This window comes from Pseudorca crassidens, chromosome 7 (genome assembly GCF_039906515.1).
Source record: "Pseudorca crassidens isolate mPseCra1 chromosome 7, mPseCra1.hap1, whole genome shotgun sequence".
Lineage (NCBI taxonomy): Eukaryota > Metazoa > Chordata > Mammalia > Artiodactyla > Delphinidae > Pseudorca > Pseudorca crassidens.
Genome location: NC_090302.1, coordinates 69,639,163 through 69,658,263, shown reverse-complemented (window position 1 = coordinate 69,658,263; position 19,101 = coordinate 69,639,163). Strand labels below are relative to the sequence as shown.

At 35.0% G+C, this 19,101-nt stretch overlaps 1 protein-coding gene and 1 long non-coding RNA gene across 4 annotated transcripts in view; one reads left to right on the top strand and one right to left on the bottom strand.

The window, feature by feature from the left end:
* The window catches only part of FOCAD (focadhesin), a 312,885-nt gene that overhangs the window by 167,242 nt on the left and 126,542 nt on the right, over positions 1 to 19,101 (bottom strand). The window lies entirely within an intron of this gene.
* LOC137227072 (uncharacterized) lies at positions 10,895 to 11,323 on the top strand. Its single transcript, XR_010944684.1, has 2 exons — positions 10,895 to 11,024; positions 11,089 to 11,323. It is a non-coding gene; the product is annotated as an uncharacterized lncRNA (long non-coding RNA).

Genomic DNA, 19,101 nt, shown 5'->3' with positions numbered 1-19,101 from the left:
TGATTTTAGACAGAAAGGCCAAGAAAATACAATGCAGAAAGAAGAGTCTCTTTGAAAAATGGTGTTTGATTTTTGACAACTGTATTTCCATATGCAAAAGAATTAATTTGGACCCCTTCCTCACACCACATGTAAAAATTAACTCAAAATAGATTTCAGACCTGAATGTAGGAGCAAAAACTGTAAAGCTCTTAAAGAAAATATAGGAGTAAATCTTTGTGACCTTGAGTTAGGCAAAACCTTCTTAGATATGACACCAAAAGTATGAGCAACAAAAGAAAACAAAACATTTCATCAAATTAAAAATATTTGTCCTTCAAAAGATGCTATAAAGAAAATGAAAAGAACAACCCACAGAATGGAAGAAAATATTTGCAAATCATATATCTAATGAGGAACTTACATCCAGAATATATGAAGAATTCGTACAACTCCATAATAAAGGACAAATGACTCAATTTTATAAGAGCAAAGGATCTAAAGAGATACTTCTCCAAAGAAGGTAAACAAATGGCCAAAAAAAAACATGAAAAGATACTCAATCAGCATTAGCCATGACATAAATGCAGATCAAAATCAAATGATGTATGACTTCATACCCAATAGGATGGCTTGAAACCACATTAAGTGTTAGCAAGGATGTGGAGAAATTGGGACCTTCATACACTGCCAGTGGGAAAGTGAAATGGTGCAGCCCCTTTGGAAAACAGTCTGACAGTTTCTCAACTGGTTAAACAGAATTACCGTATGATCTAGTAACTGTACTCCTAAGTACCTACCCAAGAGAAATTAAAACATACATCCACACGAAAACTTACATGTGAATGTTCACAGAGGTATAATTAATAATAGCCAAACAGTAGAAACAACCCAAATATCCATCAACTGATGAAGGGATAAATAAAATACAGCATATCCATATGATGGAATATTATTCTGCCATGAAAAAGTAATCAACATGGATGAACCATGAAAACATCGAGTGAAGTAAAAGAAGCCAGTCACAAAAGACCACATATTATATGATCCATTTATATGAAATGTCCAGAATAGGCAAATCTACAGAGACAGAAAGTAATTGCTTAGGATCAGGGAGGTATAGGAGAAAATGGGGAGTGATTGCTAATGGGTACAATGTTTCTTTTGGTGGTGATGAAAATGTTCTTAAATTATCTGTCATTATGGTTGCACAATTCTGTGAATATACTAAAAGTCACTTTGTACACTTTGAATGAATTAATTAAATGGCATGTGAGTTATATATTATAAATATATATAAAATATATTTATATGTATATTTTATTATTTTTATATTTTTAATAAATATATAAAACTACATTTTAAAATCATTAAGAGAACACCTATTATGAGCAAGGATCTCTACTTGATGGCACAAAATGCAATGCCAAAAAAATTTTATTTTCCTTATAGTGCATTTGACAAGTTTGTTACCCAGAAATTGATAAATTTCCTCTATCTGCTGTAGTCTCAGAAAACTTGTTCCTTCTAAGCTTAGAAGACATCTATTTTAATTCAATCTCAAGAAGGAAAAAAAAAAATCCTCCTAACCATACCAACAAAAAAGTGACAGTTAAACACTGACTCATTAATGGGCCTGACCATCACATACCACAGCGGCATTTGGAGCTACACATGTAATGGCTACAGACACACAACACACAGGCAGAATTTATGATGTTTTTAACAACTGCTGGGGCTCTATTGGAACAGAAGTTCCAGCACCCTCACCTTGAGCAAACGAAAGGAAACAAATTTTTGAATTGGCTTTTTAATTCCCCATTTTAATTAAAAAAGGTTATCTTAGATTGCACTGCACAGGCCTCAATGAATTACTCCTTCTGGGAAGATCTCTACCAAGACAGTTTGACAGATTCTTAGTTCTGAGAAGGGCAATCAGTACATATAGTGGCATTTTACAAAATAGTGTATTTAATTATATGGCTTTTAACAAATGTTTAAATTATATTGTCAGGAAAGAAATAAAGTATTCTACTTATGCTAAAGAGTACACCTCCTTCATGATCCTCAGACCTAAAGAAGTATGTAAGGGTGTTTAGTTTTCTCTGGTAAGTTCAGAAATTAAAAAACAAAGTGGGAAATTTTTACAGCAAATAATCTTAGATCTTGAGGCTATTCTAGTTCATATTAAATTCTCAAATCAATGGAAAAAGAAAATAGGTGTTATTTCATTAGGAAAACATAGATATAGATATATATGTGTGGAAAACATTTTTTGCATAAAGTCTGAGCTGTTGTTTTCCAAATGAAAAGACATATGTGTATTTATTGATTTACTTGAGATGTCATTATGGGCTCTTGATTCCTCTGCTCTTGAGTCTTCTATTCTCTGGAAGCAAAAAAAGCAGAGAATGAATACTCTGCCTTTACCTTAAATTTAAAATAAGCCGGCAAGTGCCCTATAATTCACTGTCTCAAGACCTCCTGGTTTCATAAAACTCAACGTTTTCTCTCCCTCCTTCAGAATTCAAGTCCTTGATTTAAAAAATTTGATTTCAAATGATGGAATCATTAAGGAAACCCCTCCCATAAGACTATCAGCAGGTTTCTCAGCAGAAATCTTGTAGGCCAGATGGGCATGCAGAATGATATATTCAAAGTGCAAACAATCAAACAAAAAAACCCAGCCAACTAAGAATACTATAGCTAGTAAAACTTTCTTTCAAAAATGTAGGAGAAATACTTTTCTAGCTAAACAAAAGCGAGGGAGTTCATTCACTAGGCCTCCCTTACAAGAAATGCTAAAGGAAGTCCTTCAAGTTGAAAGGAAAGAACATTAGACTGCAACATAAAAATATATAAAAGTATAAAGCTCAGTGATAAAGGTAAATGTATAGAAAAATATAGAATACTGTAATATGTCACTTTTAATACTAGAATAGGAGATAAAGACATAAATATAAATAGCTAACTATAAAGATATGTTAATGGATACACAACATAAAAAGATGTAAGTTGTGACATCAATACCATAAAGTGTGGGGGGGGGTTGAAAAAGTAGAACTTTTACATGCAATTAAAGTTAAGTTATTACGAGCTTAAAATAGGCTATTATACATGTAAGGTGGTTTCAGTTAAGTGCCATGGTAACCACAAAGAAAATACCTATAGAAGATACATAAAAGATAATGAGTAAGGAATCAAAGTATTTCACTACAAAAAAATCAACAAAACACAAAGACTGAAAGAGAGGAAAAGAGGGACACAACAGCTATAATTCAGACAAAAACCAGTTAACAAAACGGCAATATTATGTCCTTCCTGATCTATAATTACTTTAAATGTAAATGGATTAAACTCCCCAATCAAAAGACAGAGTGGCTAAAAGTTAAAAGACAAGATACAACTAAATGCTGTCTACAAGAGATTTACTTTATATTTCAGGACACACATAGGCTAAAAATAAAATGACAAAAAAAGATACTCTATGCAAATAGTAACCTCTAAAAGAAAGCAAGGATAGCATAACTTATACCATGCAAAATAGACTAAGTCAAAAACTGTCATAAGAAACAAAGATGAACATTATATAATGATAAAAGAGTCAATTCACCAGGAAGTTAAACAATTATAAATATATATGCACCCAACATCAGAGCAATATAAGTATGCTCAAATATACAAAGCAAATATTGACAGAACTGAATGGAGAAATAGATACCAACACATATAATAGATTTCATTACTCCACTTTCAATAATAAATAGAACATCCAGACAGAAGATCAATAAGAAAACAGAGGACATGAACAACACTATGGACCGAATGAAACTAACAGACATATACAGAACATTCCATCCAACAGCAAGAAAATACAAATTCTTCTCAAGTGCATATGCAACATTCTCCAGGAAAGATCCACATGTTAGGTCACAAAATAACAAATTTAAGAAGACTGAATCATACTAAGTATCTTTTCTTACCACAGTGGAATGAATCTAGAAATAAATATTAGTAAGAACACAGGAAAATTCACAAATACATGGAAACTAAATAACACACTGTTCATCAACAGATGAATGGATAAAAAACATGTGACATAGACACACACACATATATACATACACACAATGGAATACTACTCAGCCATAAATAAAGAATAAAATTTTTCCATTTGCAACAAAATGGATGGACCTGGATGGTCTATGCTTAATGAAATAAGTCAGACAGAGAAAGACAAATACTGTATGCTATCACTTACATGTAGAATCTAAAAAATAAAACAAACTAGTAAATATAACAAAAAGGAAACAGATTAACAGATATAGAGAACAAACAAGTCATTACTGGTGGGAAGAGGGAAGAGGGGAGGGGCAATATAAGGATAGGGGATTAAGTTTATACAAACTACTATGTATAAAATAAATAAACTAGGGCTTCCGTGGTGGCACAGTGGTTGAGAGTCCACCTGCAGATGCAGGGGACATGGGTTCGTGCCCCGGTCCGGGAAGATCCCACATGCCACGGAGCGTCTGGGCCCGCGAGCCATGGCCGCTGAGCCTGTGCGTCCGGAGCCTGTGCTCCGCAACGGGAGAGGCCACAACAGTGAGAGGCCCGCGTACCACAAATAAATAAATAAATAAATAAATAAATAAATAAACTACAAGGATATATTGTACAGCACAGGGAATCCAGACAATATTTTATAATTACTATAAATGGAGTATAATCTATAAAAATTTTGAATCACTATGTTACACACCTGAGATTAGTGTAATAGTGTAAATCAACTATATTTCAATTTTAAAAAAGAAAAAGTATCTCAAATAAATACTCTAATCTTATACCTCAAGGAACTAGAAAAAGAAGAATAAACTAAGTTCCAAGTTAGCAGAGGGAAGGAAATAATGGAAATTAAAGTAGAAATAAATGAAGTAAATAACAGAAAAAAATCAACAAAATTAAAAGTTAGTATTTTAGAACATCAACAAAATTGACAACCCTTTAGCTAGACTAAGAAAAAAAGAGAGAAGACTCAAATAAAATCAGAAATGAAAGAAGAGACATAACTGATACCAAAACAATACGATGGATTTTGAGACAACCATATACAATTATACTACAATAAATGGGATAACCTAGAAGAAAAGGCTAAATTCCTAGAAATATGCTTCTCACGAAGACTGAATCATGAAGAAATAGAAAATCTGAACAGACCAATTATAAAGAAGGAGATTGAGTCAGCAATCAAAAACCTCCCAACATAGAAAAGCCCAGGACCAGATAACTTCACACGTGAATTCTACCAAACATTTGAAGAAGAATTAACACCAATCCTTCTTAAACTCGTCCCTAAAAATTGAAGAGGTGGGAACACTTCTGGACTCATTATATGAGACCAGCATTATTCTCATACTAAAACCAGACAAAGACATTACAAGAAAAGAAAACTACAGGCAAACATCCCTAATGAACACAGATGCAAAAAGACTCAACAAAATACTAGCAAACAGAATTCAACAACACATTGAACGGATCATAAATCATGACTAAGTGGGATTTATCCCTGGAGTGCAAGGATGGTTCAACATGAAAATCAATCAATGTTATAAACTACATTAATAGAATGAAAGATAAAATCACATGATCATCTCAATAGTCACAGAAAAAGTGTTTGACAAAACTCAGCACACTTTCATGACAAAAACATTTACTAAACTAGGAACGGAAGAAACTTACCTCAAAATAATAAAGGCTCTATGACTATGAAAAGCCCACAGCTAATATCATACTGAAAAATAAAAACGAAAAACTTTTCCTCTAAGATCAGGAATAAGGCAAGGGTGCCCACTCTTGCCATTTCTATTCAACATAGTACCAGAAATTCTAGGCAGAACAACTAGGTGAGAAAAAAAAATGAAAGTCATCCAAATCAGAAAGGAAAAAGTATGGACTTCCCTGGTGGTCCAGTGGTAAAGAATACGCCTTCCAATGCCGGGGACACGGGTTTGATCCCTGGTTGCGGAACTAAGATCCCACATGTCACAGGGCAACTAAGCCCGTGTGCCACAACTACTGAGCCCACGTGCTTCAACTAGAGAGCCCACATGCTACAACTACAGAGCCCATGTGCTCTGGAGCCCACACGCCACAACTGGAGAGAGAAAACCTGCACACCACAACTAGAGAGAAGCCTGTGTGCAACAATAAAGAGCTTGCACACCACAATGGAGGATACTGCATGCTGCAACAAAGATCCTGTGTGCTGCAACTGAGACCCAACGCAGCCAAAAAAGAAAAAAAAAACAAAGGAGGAAGTACAATTATCTCTGTGATAACATGATCTTGTATGTAGAAAACTCTAGTGATTCCACATACCAAAAAGTTAATTAAAACTAGTAAATGAATTCAGGAGAGTTGCAGGATACAAAACAAACATTAAAAATCAGTTGTGGGGCTTCCTGGTGGCACAGTGGTTGGGAGTCCGCCTGCCGATGCAGGGGACGCGGGTTCGTGCCCTAGTCCAGGAGGATCCCACATGCCGCGGAGCGGCTGGGCCCGTGAGCCATGGCCGCTGGGCCTGCGTGTCCGGAGCCTGTGCTCCGCAACGGGAGAGGCCACAACAGTGAGAGGCCCACGTACCGCAAAAAAAAAAAAAATCAGTTGTGTTTCTATACACTAACAATGAACAATCCAAAAAGAAAATTAAGGAAACAATCGCATTTACAATAGCTCAAAAAGAATAAAATACTTAGGAATAAACTTAACTACAAGGTTAAAGACTTGAATATTGAAAACTACAAAACATTGCTTAAAGAAATTAAAGACAACACAAATAAATGGAAAGACATCTTGCGTTCATAGATCTGAAGACCTAATATTGTTAAAATGTCCATGCTACCCATAAAAGTCTACAAATTCAATGTAATCCCTGTCAAAATCCCAAAGGAATTTTATTTTTGCACAATAGAAAAACAATCATAAAATTCATATGGAACCACAAAGGACCCTGAATAACCTCAAAACATATTACAAAGTTACAGTAATCAAAACAGTATGATACTGGCACAAGGACAAACATATAAACCAATGGAATAGAATAGAGGGCCCAGAAATAAACCTATGTATATATGATCAATTAATTTATGACAAGGAGCCAAGGATATACAATGGGGAGAGGATAGTCTCTGCAACAAATCCAGGGAAAACTGGATATCTGCATGCAAAAGAAGGATATTGGACCCTTATCTTACACCATACACAAAAATCAACTCAAAATGAATTAAAGACTTAAACATAAGACCTGAAACTATAAAACTCCTAGAAGAAAACATAGGGTAAAAACTTCCTAACTTTGCTCCTGGTGTTGATTTCTTGTATATGACACCAAATGCACAAGCAACAAAAGCAAAAACAGACAAGTAGGCCTACTTCAAACTGAAAAGCTTCTGTACAGCCAAGAAAACATAGTAAAAAAAGGCAACATATGGAATAATAAAAAAAAATTGCAAACCATATATTTGATAAGGGGTTAATACCCAAGACATACCAGGAAACCCTACAATTCAACAACAAAAATATAAACAAACAAATAACCTGATTTAAGAAAATGAGCAAAGGACTTGAATAGACATTTTCCAAAGAAGAAATACAAATGGCCACAGGTATATGAAAAGATGCTTAATATCACTAATCATCAGGGAAATGCAAATCAAAACCACAGTGAGATATCACCTCATACCTGTTAGAATGGCCATTACCAGTAAACTAGAAAATAACAGGTGTTGGCAAGGATGTAGAAAAACTGGAATCCTTGTACACTGTTGGCAGAATGTAAAATGGTGCAGTCACTATGAAAAACCGTACGGAGGTTCCTCAAAAAATTAAAAATAAGACTAACGTATGATCCAGCAATCCCACTTCTGGAAATTCAGGACAGGCAGTAGTCTCTTTTAAAATTTATTCACAAAAAAACATTAAATGCTCAGTTGCTATTAGCTGCCTGTTCTGAAACAAGTCTTCTTTATTGAAACACAATTTTCGGTAATATTTTATGGAATATAAACAAACTTGAATTGTTTGACTTGTTTAACTTGGCACTGTTAGTTTTTATAATAAAATACACATGAGTATTTTAAAATGTTTCAAATAACTGAAATATTTCAAAGGAATTGAAATCAGGATCTCAAAGAGATATTAGCACCCCCATGTTCACTGCAGCATTATTCACAATAGCTAAGAGATGGAAATAACCTAAATATCCATCAGTGGATGGATGGATAAATAAAATGTGGTATACACACACAATAGAATATTACTCAGCCTTAAAAAAGGAAATCCTGTCATATACTACAGTATGGATAAATCTTGAGGACATTATGCTATGTGAAACAAGCCAGTCACAGAAGGACAAATATCACATGGTTCTACTTGTATAACTATCTAAAGTAGTCAGTCTTAAAAAAAGAAAGTAGAATGGTGGTTGTCAGGGGCTGGGGGAAGGGGGAAATGGGGACTTGCTGTTCAATGGGTACAGATATTCAGTCTTGCAAGATGAAAAATTGTATACAGTATACCTAACATTTTGATAAGAAGGTATAGTTCATGTTACGTGTTTTACACCACAATTTTAAAAAGAACCATGAGATGTTTTTTAAGAGTCAGAAGAGTCTTGTCGAGTTCATTTAGGTAAATGACTTTATATTACAGATGATGGAAGTGAGGCACAGAGGGATCACACAGTTAGTTGGTGGCAGAATGAGGATGGAAGTCGACGTCTCAGTTCACCCCTCTATTCTATCCTGGCGGAAGTGAAAATGATAGAAGATTTCAGGCTGTACATAATAGGATAAAGAGCTATTATGTAAGTCTTCTCCCTATAATCAGACAAAACATCCAGAAAAAGTAAGCAGGAGAGACAAAACCCAGTACCTACCTGGAGTCAATCATATAAAGAACAGAGTAGAAAAATTTAACTCTGGGTTCCACGAAAAATATCCATGTTGGCAACACTGTATGAGGCTACACAGAAAGTAGCATAATCTTTCAGAGAGTTCTATAATGAAAATCATGAGTAGGCTATCCACTTATAAATTGAGAATACAAAGGGCTTTGTTATTATTCATTTTAGTTTTCAGATGAGAGATATAATAAATGTTTATAACTACCCACTTTTTTAAAAGCATGAGAGACTCATACTTTAATACTATATAAGAGATATAGCTATAAATTAGTATTAAAAATTAAGATACCAGTGAAGAAAATAATTCAAGGCATGATCATCTTATGGAAGTAAGAGGCAAAAATCCAAAGCAATATCTGGTTTTCTTTAACTTTTTAGACTTATGTTTTACAAAACTAGACCTGAACTACAAAAGCACATTCTTAGATCATATTTTATACATATCCTTGGATAAGTGCTGAACCATCTTTGCACAAGACTCTCTCCTGTGAAAAAATGGAAGTAATCTATCTACACAAGTGTATTTGCCATTTATAAAACAGTGGTAAGATAACAGTATGTGTTAAGTTAGAAATGAAAAGATAAAACATGAATTTAAAAAAAAATTTTTTATTGAAGTATATTTGATTTATAATACTGTGTTAGTTTCAGGTGTACTACACCATGATTCAGAAAAACATGAAATTTTATAAAACAAAGAGTGAATATGCTAGGATGGTACATATAAAAAAAAGCATAAATACATTCTTTAATAATTTTAACACTGATAGAAATTTTTTAAAATTATTCTACAAAAAAGGGGCATAATGTACTATGATTTTTTTTAACATTAGTTAATTCGACCTTCCTCAATTATATGACATGTCTACTTTGGTATCTACTTATTATTTAAGTAATACAGTGAAAAGCAGTCCATTGAGGGATGTGCTGAAAAACTAATTGTTGCCTTTACTTGTAAGGAATCTGCAGAAACACAGCAACATTACAGTAATGTAAACACAGTATAATTTTTTCCTTCTGTGGTTCATATTATATTTATATCACAGCATATAATTAAATAAGTGGTCTAGGGTCTTGAAGTTTAACCTTTGAGAGTCAGATAAGGTCAAGGGAAGATAGGTATCTAGAAGATTCCTCCCACTGGGCAATCTTCTTTCTATCTGATATTCACTCTAGCCTTATTCCAGTTCAGCCTGAGCAGCTGATCCATAATGACTCCTCCAACAGTAACAGCTAACATCTATTGAACAGCGACTGTAAATGCTCTCCTTAGCACTTTATAGAAATCATGATTATCATGTTTGAAATGACAAAACTGAAGCTTGTAAAGGCCAAATAATGTGCTCAAGGTAACAGAGCTAGTATGTACTGGAGGTAGCACTAGAGCAAAGCAATTTAACTCTGAAGAGCCCAGGTACTTGCCACTTTGCCTTACCAAAAGTAGGGATGGCATCTTCCTCACCTTTGAATCTCAGGTTCCAGCATACCGTAAGTGCTTTTAGAATGCATAAACTACTCCTAATTCCTTTATCTGCTCAAATTCTATTTGCAAGATGGATCTTATAATAGTGCTGCAGCTATTTCATTCGGTACCCAATTATTAAAAGCCTACCACTTGAAAAGAAAAGTACTTAAAGATAGTACTCTGACCAAATTAACTTTGAATCAGAAAAATTTACCTGTTAGGTAAGTGTTACCAGGATATCAAAATGTTACCAGGACATCTTCAGAATCTGAGGTAAGAATTTCCCAGTACGTAGAAAAATAAGTTCAGCAACACAGGAGCTCAAAGTATGGAAAAAAAGAGGATATACGACAAACTAGAATGGATAAAGTCAAGTATCATATCACTTGAGGAGTCTGAAATACCTGGAAGAAAATAATCATGACCTTTCTCAACCTAAACTTAATTTCTAGGTTAGCCTCCTTAGTCTTCTGAATTTAATTTGTGGGACTCGAGGGACATTGTTCCAGCTAATGATTAAGAACTCTCCAGACAATAGGGGCTTCTTAGACAATGGGTGAATTTCCAGGATGTCCGGCCCCCTTCCGAGAAGGAGGGAGATAACAAAATGTAAAAAAGGTGTCTGTCAAAGACCAATCAGACAGCTGGGGAGAAGGAGGGAGATAACAAAATGTAAAAAAAGGTGTCTGTCAAAGACCAATCAGGCAGCTGGGGACAAGTTCCCTCTCTGGTCCGAGCCTAAGCCGGGACCAATCAGCAGGAGAACACAACCAAATCTATAATTTACATACGGGGAAGTGGGAACCTATAAAACTGACATATTCGCGCCCAAAAGGGTTCCTTCTTCGACCTCCTGCGTGAGGACCAAGGAACCCCGGTGCACCGGCCTTCAATAAACCTCTTGCGTTTTGCATCGACTTCCGACTCTTGTTGTTTCCTGGGCGAGTCGAAACTCCTAGGAGACCGCGCAGGTCTAACAAATTATCTCTCAGAGTCTGGCAATTTATGTATTTAGAACATGGTATAAGAAAACTTAAATTATAAAGTAATAGTCACACTATTAGTATGTAATCACCAGTGGGAAAAAGGAGTATAACCACAACTTCTTTCAATTGCTAACATTTTAACAACTTGCTATAAATGATAACTATAATGACTGAATTCCTGAAAGTATAAAATTTCCTTCCTAAAAAAAGGCGGTTTTACGTTTCTATCATGGTAAGATCTAAATCTTTGGTAGTCTGACTGGTAGAACAAAAGTGAAAAGGCAATATCCTGTTAAGTAAAGTATAATGTGTGTATTTTTCCTTTCAATTCGGTACAGTCGATTTCTACTACTGCATATGTCACTGACAGTAAGTCTTAAGTCGGAGAGTTGAAAGGAGGAGTCTGAATGCCCTCCAACAATGAGATATAATTAAATACAGCTCAGTGAGATAAGCAACTATGTAATAAAACTAGAGAGAGTCAATGCTTTGAATGTATTAAAACAGTACATTGCTCAAGGATCCCAACGCTATGACAGTCAGATCAGTTTACTGGAATATGAAAAACTATGCAAGACTGACAATGGTAAACATGAGCCAATTCATACTACATTTGAGGGAAAAAAAGATTAAATGGTCAATACAAATTGGCTGAACATAAAGTATGACTCCAAATCCTCACTTTCCTTCTTCAGTGACAAAAAACCTTTGAAGTATAAATAAGTGGTAGATACTTTATACCATGAATTGTATTTATAAGGTCCCAATTCAGTCTCAAATGAAAGCCTTAACATTAAATAGGGTTTACATGAATACTGGTAAACAAATGACCTGACTAGAAAGCTATATTAACCAAAAAGAGTCACACCCAGAATGAAGTAAAATTAATGAAAAAAGCCAGTAACATAAAAAAGGATTGATATAAATGTCTTGCAACAATGAATAAGAAGACATTCAATTGCTTGGAGTAGACAGTGTATTGTTAAGGAATGACAAAAAACAGATTTAGTAAACTCCTATCCTGCATAATCTTCTGCATCAAGGAATAATATTAGACTAGAGAGATGAATGTTAGTAAGAAAACACTGACAGTGACACCCATGATAGAAGCAGACAGTACAAACTGAAAGAAAAAAAAAAGATGATGATGATTCATCCATGAATGGTTTTTAGAAAAACTGATTATTAACGGGGAGGAGAAATCCTAACACGTTACCACGTAAGAAAAAAATTCCAAATGGATTCAGGAATTAGGTATCAAAGAGAAATAATGATTAAAGAATCTAGAAGAAATGTTAAGTGAATATTTACATGCCCTCTAGAAAGAAAATAGCTCACTATGCATTAAAACAATGAAAGTAAAGATGGCTACAATTCAAGAACATTTAGAAAACAAAAAGAGCTACTGAATTTAAACACATATTAGCACAACAAAAAAATTCAACAACAGTTGAAAGATAAAGTTAAGGAAATTCTCCTCAAAAGTGGAGTAAAAATGTAGAGAGAAGAAAATAGGGGAACAAAAGATAAGAAAAATATAAGACCAGTACAGAATTCAAGGTCCAAGCAAGAGAAGTTATAGAAAGAAAGATCAAGGTCAGTAGAGGGAAAGAAATTAATGACAAAATAACAAAGAAAATTCCCCAGAATTCAAGGACCTGGATTTCCAGATTAAAAGAGCCACCAGTTATCCAGCACAACAGAGGAAAAAAGATTCACACTAATACACATCGGCATTGAAATTACAGAGTATGGGGCAAAGAGAAGATTCTGAAAGCTTCCAGAGAGGAAAAATAAAAACAAAAATTAGGTTCACATAAACATATACTCAGGATTTCAGGCTTTGGATTTCTCCACAGCAACACTGCAACCTATAGAAGCAGTGGAAGAAAACAAAAAAGATTTTGAATAAAAATGGGTCCCAATGCAGAATTCTACACCCAAACTAACCCAATCTCTGCCACACAGTAAAGCACTCACTAACAGTCAGCTATGAAAAAGAAAACACACACACACACACGCGAGATTTTTCAACCAGTGATTTGATACTTGAAGTAAAGAATGCAAAAATTCTTAAGATACATAAAGATTTCCCCCTCCAAAACGGACACAGCATATATATCTAAAACTCAAAGAGAAAAAGAAAAGGAGCGAATAAAAACTTTAAATCTCACTACTAATTTTTAAAACTGAAAATTATAACAAGATAATTTTCTCACATACTAAAGTTTAAAATATTTTTAAATTCTAAAACAATGTAAACATACAGTGAAACAGATATTCTCAACACGATTATGGGGGAGTAAAAGGTGATACAATGTTTCTAAACAGAAAAATTTCAAACTTCATTTAAGAAGTTTAGCTCTAATCTGGGATTTGCTTCAAAATAACAGTTCTGAGTTGGGGACTGGAGAGTGGAGAGTACAAGAGATACAGGCCAGCTATGGAATGATAACTGTTGAGGCTAAGGGATGGATTCATCAGGTTTATTATACTATCTATCCACTTTTGAATATGTTTGAAATTTTTCATAATAAAACATTAAAAATCTTCTAATCTAGGAGTCTCATTACATAAATGTATTTTTTTAAAAAATCAGAAATTCAATAAAATTTAGGAGACAAGATTCCCCCCAATATACATACAATATCATGTCAGAGTAAATCAGCTAAAAAAAAGCAAAACACAATAAAAACCTCCATATTATAAAACACCAATACAATGTGCAAAACATATGCCAGGAAAACAAACATACTGTAAATAGAATTTGTTGTTATAACCACAAAGAAAAAAGGGCAAAGAGAAACAGAAAACTCTGTGTTCCTGTACTACAGAAGAAATGAAGACAGACAAGTTATCTGTGAATATTTAAAGGGTAACATATAAAGGACAAACTAGGTTTGTTTCATGTAATCCCAAGGCCCAAACTGAAGGGCATATTTGGGTTTAATATGGAAAAGAAGTTTTAAGAGAAATTTTTAGAGAATTGAATGGGATGCCTCAGGGGGCACTAAGTTTTCTGTAACCAGAGGTGCTCAACAAGAGAATGATAACCACCTACTGAGTAGATGTTTAAGGTATATATATATTTGATATACTCAAATATCAAAAAGGAGAATATGAGAGGAAATTGTCAGGACCTACTACTTAAAAATATAAAACACAGCCCAAATTAATCAAGATTTAAGTAAATATTTGTGCAGAAACGAGTTAACGTAGCAGGCTTGAGAATGGCATCCTTAAAAAGCCTGCTTGCAAAGTTAGCCTTTGAGTAGAGTCTCAGAAAATGGATTTTGGTAGGGTTCCTACCATTCTTTACTAATAGGAATGTGCCTAAACTCTTTGTACAAACACAGTATACAACACTGTGCCTAAACTGACCAGCCCCCAATAAAACCCTTGGGCACAGATCTCTAATGTGCTTCCATACTAGACAACACTCCACATGTGCTGTCACGATTCCATGCTGGCGGAATTAAGTGCATTTTGTGTGACTCCACTGGGAGAGGACTTTTGGAAACTTGTGCCCAGTTTCTTCTGGACTTCACCCAATGAACCTTTGCCCTTGCTGATTTTGCTTTTACCCTTTAGCTGTAATAAATCATAGTTGTGGTTGCAACTAAATACTGGGTCCTGTGAGTCCTTAAAGCAAATCAACAAACCTGGGCATAGTCTTGGAGACCCCTGACCCAGTATTTCATACTCTGCTTTAAAAGTAACTAGCAAGTAAGAAAACAAAATGTTATGTAGGATTTTTTAAAAGAACAACTTCTAGAATATTTCTCAATCAATAGTAACAGTAAACTCTCCTATGAGTTATACACCTAACAATCAAAAATATTTGAGGGACAACTGCACACTGGGTGCTGTGTTAGGCTTTACGACACAACTGAGAAGACAGTCCCTGTTCTCAAGTAGTTTACAGTCTAGTCAAGGAACTCACAATTAAAATCTCCACCATTATTGACTGAAAAAGCCAAACTCAACTTTTTTTTTTTTTTTTTTCTCTGTGGTACGCGGTCCCCTCACCGCCGCAGCCCCTGCCGCCACGGAGCACAGGCTCCGGACGCGCAGGCCCAGCGGCCACGGCCCACCAGCCCCGCCGCCCCACGGCACGTGGGATCCTCCCGGACCGGGGCACGAACCCGCGGCCCCCGCATCAGCAGGCGGACCCCCAACCACTGCGCCACCAGGGAAGCCCCCCAAACTCAACTTTGAAGGTTAAAATCATAAAAAATAATTTCTATAGACAGAAATTAAGATATAAGAACAAGAAAACAATTCAATCTTTGATAACTGCAAATACTAAATAGTATAATAATGACTGCTTTTCATTTTTCAGAGGAAGGGAATGATTCTAGGGCTGGGCTGCCCAACACAGTAGCCACCACCCTCATATGGCTATTTACATTTGAAATTAAATTAATGAAAATTAAATAAAATTAAAACTCCAGTTCTTCAGTCACATTAGCCAAATTTCAAGTGCTCAAAAGTCACACGTGGGTAGCAGCTACCATTTTGGAAAACAGATTACAGAACATTTCCATCATTGCAGAAAGTTCTATTGAACAATGCTATCATAAAAGGCTGAGGTGCCCAAGAATTCCTCAGTTGTCTGCTACCACATTATCTGTAACGGCAACAACAGTAACAAAAAGAAACACAGACACCTTAAATATCTATCAATACGGAAAGAGTTACGTACATTAAACTGCTGATACACCGTAGTACACCAGCATCCTTCAAAAACCATAAATTACACCTATAACATGGAAAGATGGCTATAACGTATTAATGAAAGAAAAACACAAACTGCAAAGGAGCATATATTTAGTATAACATAATGGCTTTGTGTGCATATGTGTGTATATATATTCGGGGTTCAGAGGGGAGAAGGTGCATTAAGACAAATATATTTGTTTACGAGTACTTGTACATACTACTATATTGTTTGGATACATACTACAATCACATATTACAAGAATATTACTTTAGTAAAATAAAATATTATTTTATTTATATTAATAAATGTAATTAATATAGTAATGTTTTACTAAAGTTATTTTCAGCAGTATTTCAGTATGTGATGGGACTGAACTGGCTATTAAATGACGAGAAGCTATAAGACTAGTAGGCAGGAAGAGTAGGAAGTAAACAAGGCAGCATTAGGACTCAGCAAAGGCTCACTGGAGGAATGAGACAGACTGCAGGTATCCTGCCCAAAGAAGACGGTTCATGTCAGGGAACAAAGTCTGATCATCTTCTCCCCTGCCTTCTTGCTCACCTTAGTTTTCAAGGCAAATCTAGCCCTTCTTGCCTGCTGAACCTTGTGTGTGTCTCTCCTTTTTCAAACTGATGGTTCAACTATTCATGCACTAACCACAAAAAATAATGTTTTACAACCATGAAAAATGTTTAAGGATAAAAGAGTAATTGTTTGCCACTTTCTGGGCAAAGAATACCCTAAGTATTGTTTGTCGCTCTAGCTTTGTAAACACCTTTATTTCCGTATACTTTGGGTAACAGTTATTCATTCTCAAGAGTGCTGCCCACACTAGTCTGTGAACACCTCACAGGTAGCAACCCTGCTCCTATTCTTCTTTGAATTTGCCCAAGACCACACGTATAGCAAATACTCATGAACATGAGCTGAATTCAACTCGAGACTGACTAAAGGAGGAAGAAAAAGTTAACAAACTGTGAAGTATTGAGACTGACTACTTCCATCCAAAAAACATCTGCCTGACAGTCCATCGCCCTCTTAGTACCACCCGGAAAACCCCATTTTAAGAATTTGTTCTAATTATACCATAACTTTATAATGAATATGATGAAATACCCTTTCAACTGCTTTCTTTAATACTCTCCACCTGTTCTTTCCTTTTATCAATGCACCATCTAATTATGATCTTTGTAAACCTAGTAAATAAAGACTTTTTTATGGTCAATTAAAAAAAAAAGAATTATTGTTCTTAACCATTTTAGGTTTCTATTTCACTGCAGAGACTGTGAGGCTATTTTAGCCCAGTAAAGCCAATGAGAAGAGTATTTCTAAATACTTGGTACATTTATATCAAATAAATGAGAATTGGGATTTTTTTTTTTTTTTTTTTTTTTACTGTACCTACCCGTGTACTATTCAACACAGTAGCCACTATCCACATGTGGCTAATCAGCCCTTAAAGGTGGTGAGTCTGAACTGAGATGTGCTGTAGGGTAAAATACACACCAGATATGGAAAGTTTTGTACCAAAAATATATATGTATAAAATATTTCATTAATAATTTTATGTTGATTACATATTGAAATTATTATTATTACATATTGAAATAATGTAGTTTCGGATATATTGAGGTAAACAAACATATTTTTAAATTAATTTCACCTATTTATTTTCACTGTTTAAAAAATACGGCTACGAGAAAATTTTAACCTATATATGTGGCTCATATTATATTCCTATTGAACAGCACTATTCTCTATCCCCTTTAAAACACATACACACATGGGCTTCCCTGGTGGCGCAGTGGTTGAGAATCCATCTGCCGATGCAGGGGACACGGGTTCGTGCCCCGGTCCGGGAAGAGCCCACATGCCGCGGAGCGGCTGGGCCCGTGAGCCATGGCCGCTGAGCCTGCGCGTCCGGAGCCTGTGCTCCGCAACGGGAGAGGCCACAACAGTGAGAGGCCTGCGTACCGCAAAAAAAAAACAAAAAGCACATACACACGTGCACACACAGGCACACTGAAAACAGTTAATGTCTCTCTTTTCAGGTACTGGGGATAAAGGATGACAATAAGCTTCAGATGGGCAAGGAGCATGTCTATCTTGCAAAATAGCATAGCACTGCTCCTAGAACATGAGGTAGCAGATACATAATTGTGAAATAAATAAAAGAAGCTATAAAAATAAACTACAATTTTAGTAATAGATAACTTTTATTGAGCACTGATTATAAACCAGGTATTATACTTTGGATTATCTCATTTAATCCACCTGATGAATTTAATGAGGTGGATTCTTCTATTATTCTCATTTTAAAGCTGAGAGAAAACAGGTATAGGCAGAATTATAACAAATCTCCAGTATATTTTACAATATTACAAAAAACAATTCAATTTAGATATTCTATACAGGAGGTTCATAAAACCTTAAGTTATAAATATTATTGAGTGCCTTCTATCACATGGTATTATACTAGGTGCTATGACATTAAGAGAAATCACAGGTTAATGCAATCAAAATATAAACAGTTACAGGCTAGAAATCTCACAATTATCCCATATCCTACACCAAAATATTAATAAGCCTGAATAATAGTTAATTATCTAGTAACATAAAATTCTTGTGAATTCAGACAATTCCTTGAAATTCACTGTAAAAAAAAAAAAAAACCACAGCATTTATATGGCACTTTACAAAGTCTTTTCATGCACAGGACCTTGTAATTCTTACAACACCTCTGAGAGGTAGGTATTATTAGAGATTGGATGGGATCTTACAAATATTGATAAAATATTGATAAAAATTCCAGATTCTTATCATCTTCAGAAATAATGGCCTTGGGCTGAGCAAGGCATGAAGACAGTGTAATTAAAAACTTTCTATGAGGCTTACAAAAGGCCAATTCCAACAACTTATCACTTTTGGGGGGAAAAAAGCATTCATATTTAAAATAAGCCTTCATATAGAATAATTTAATTAACAT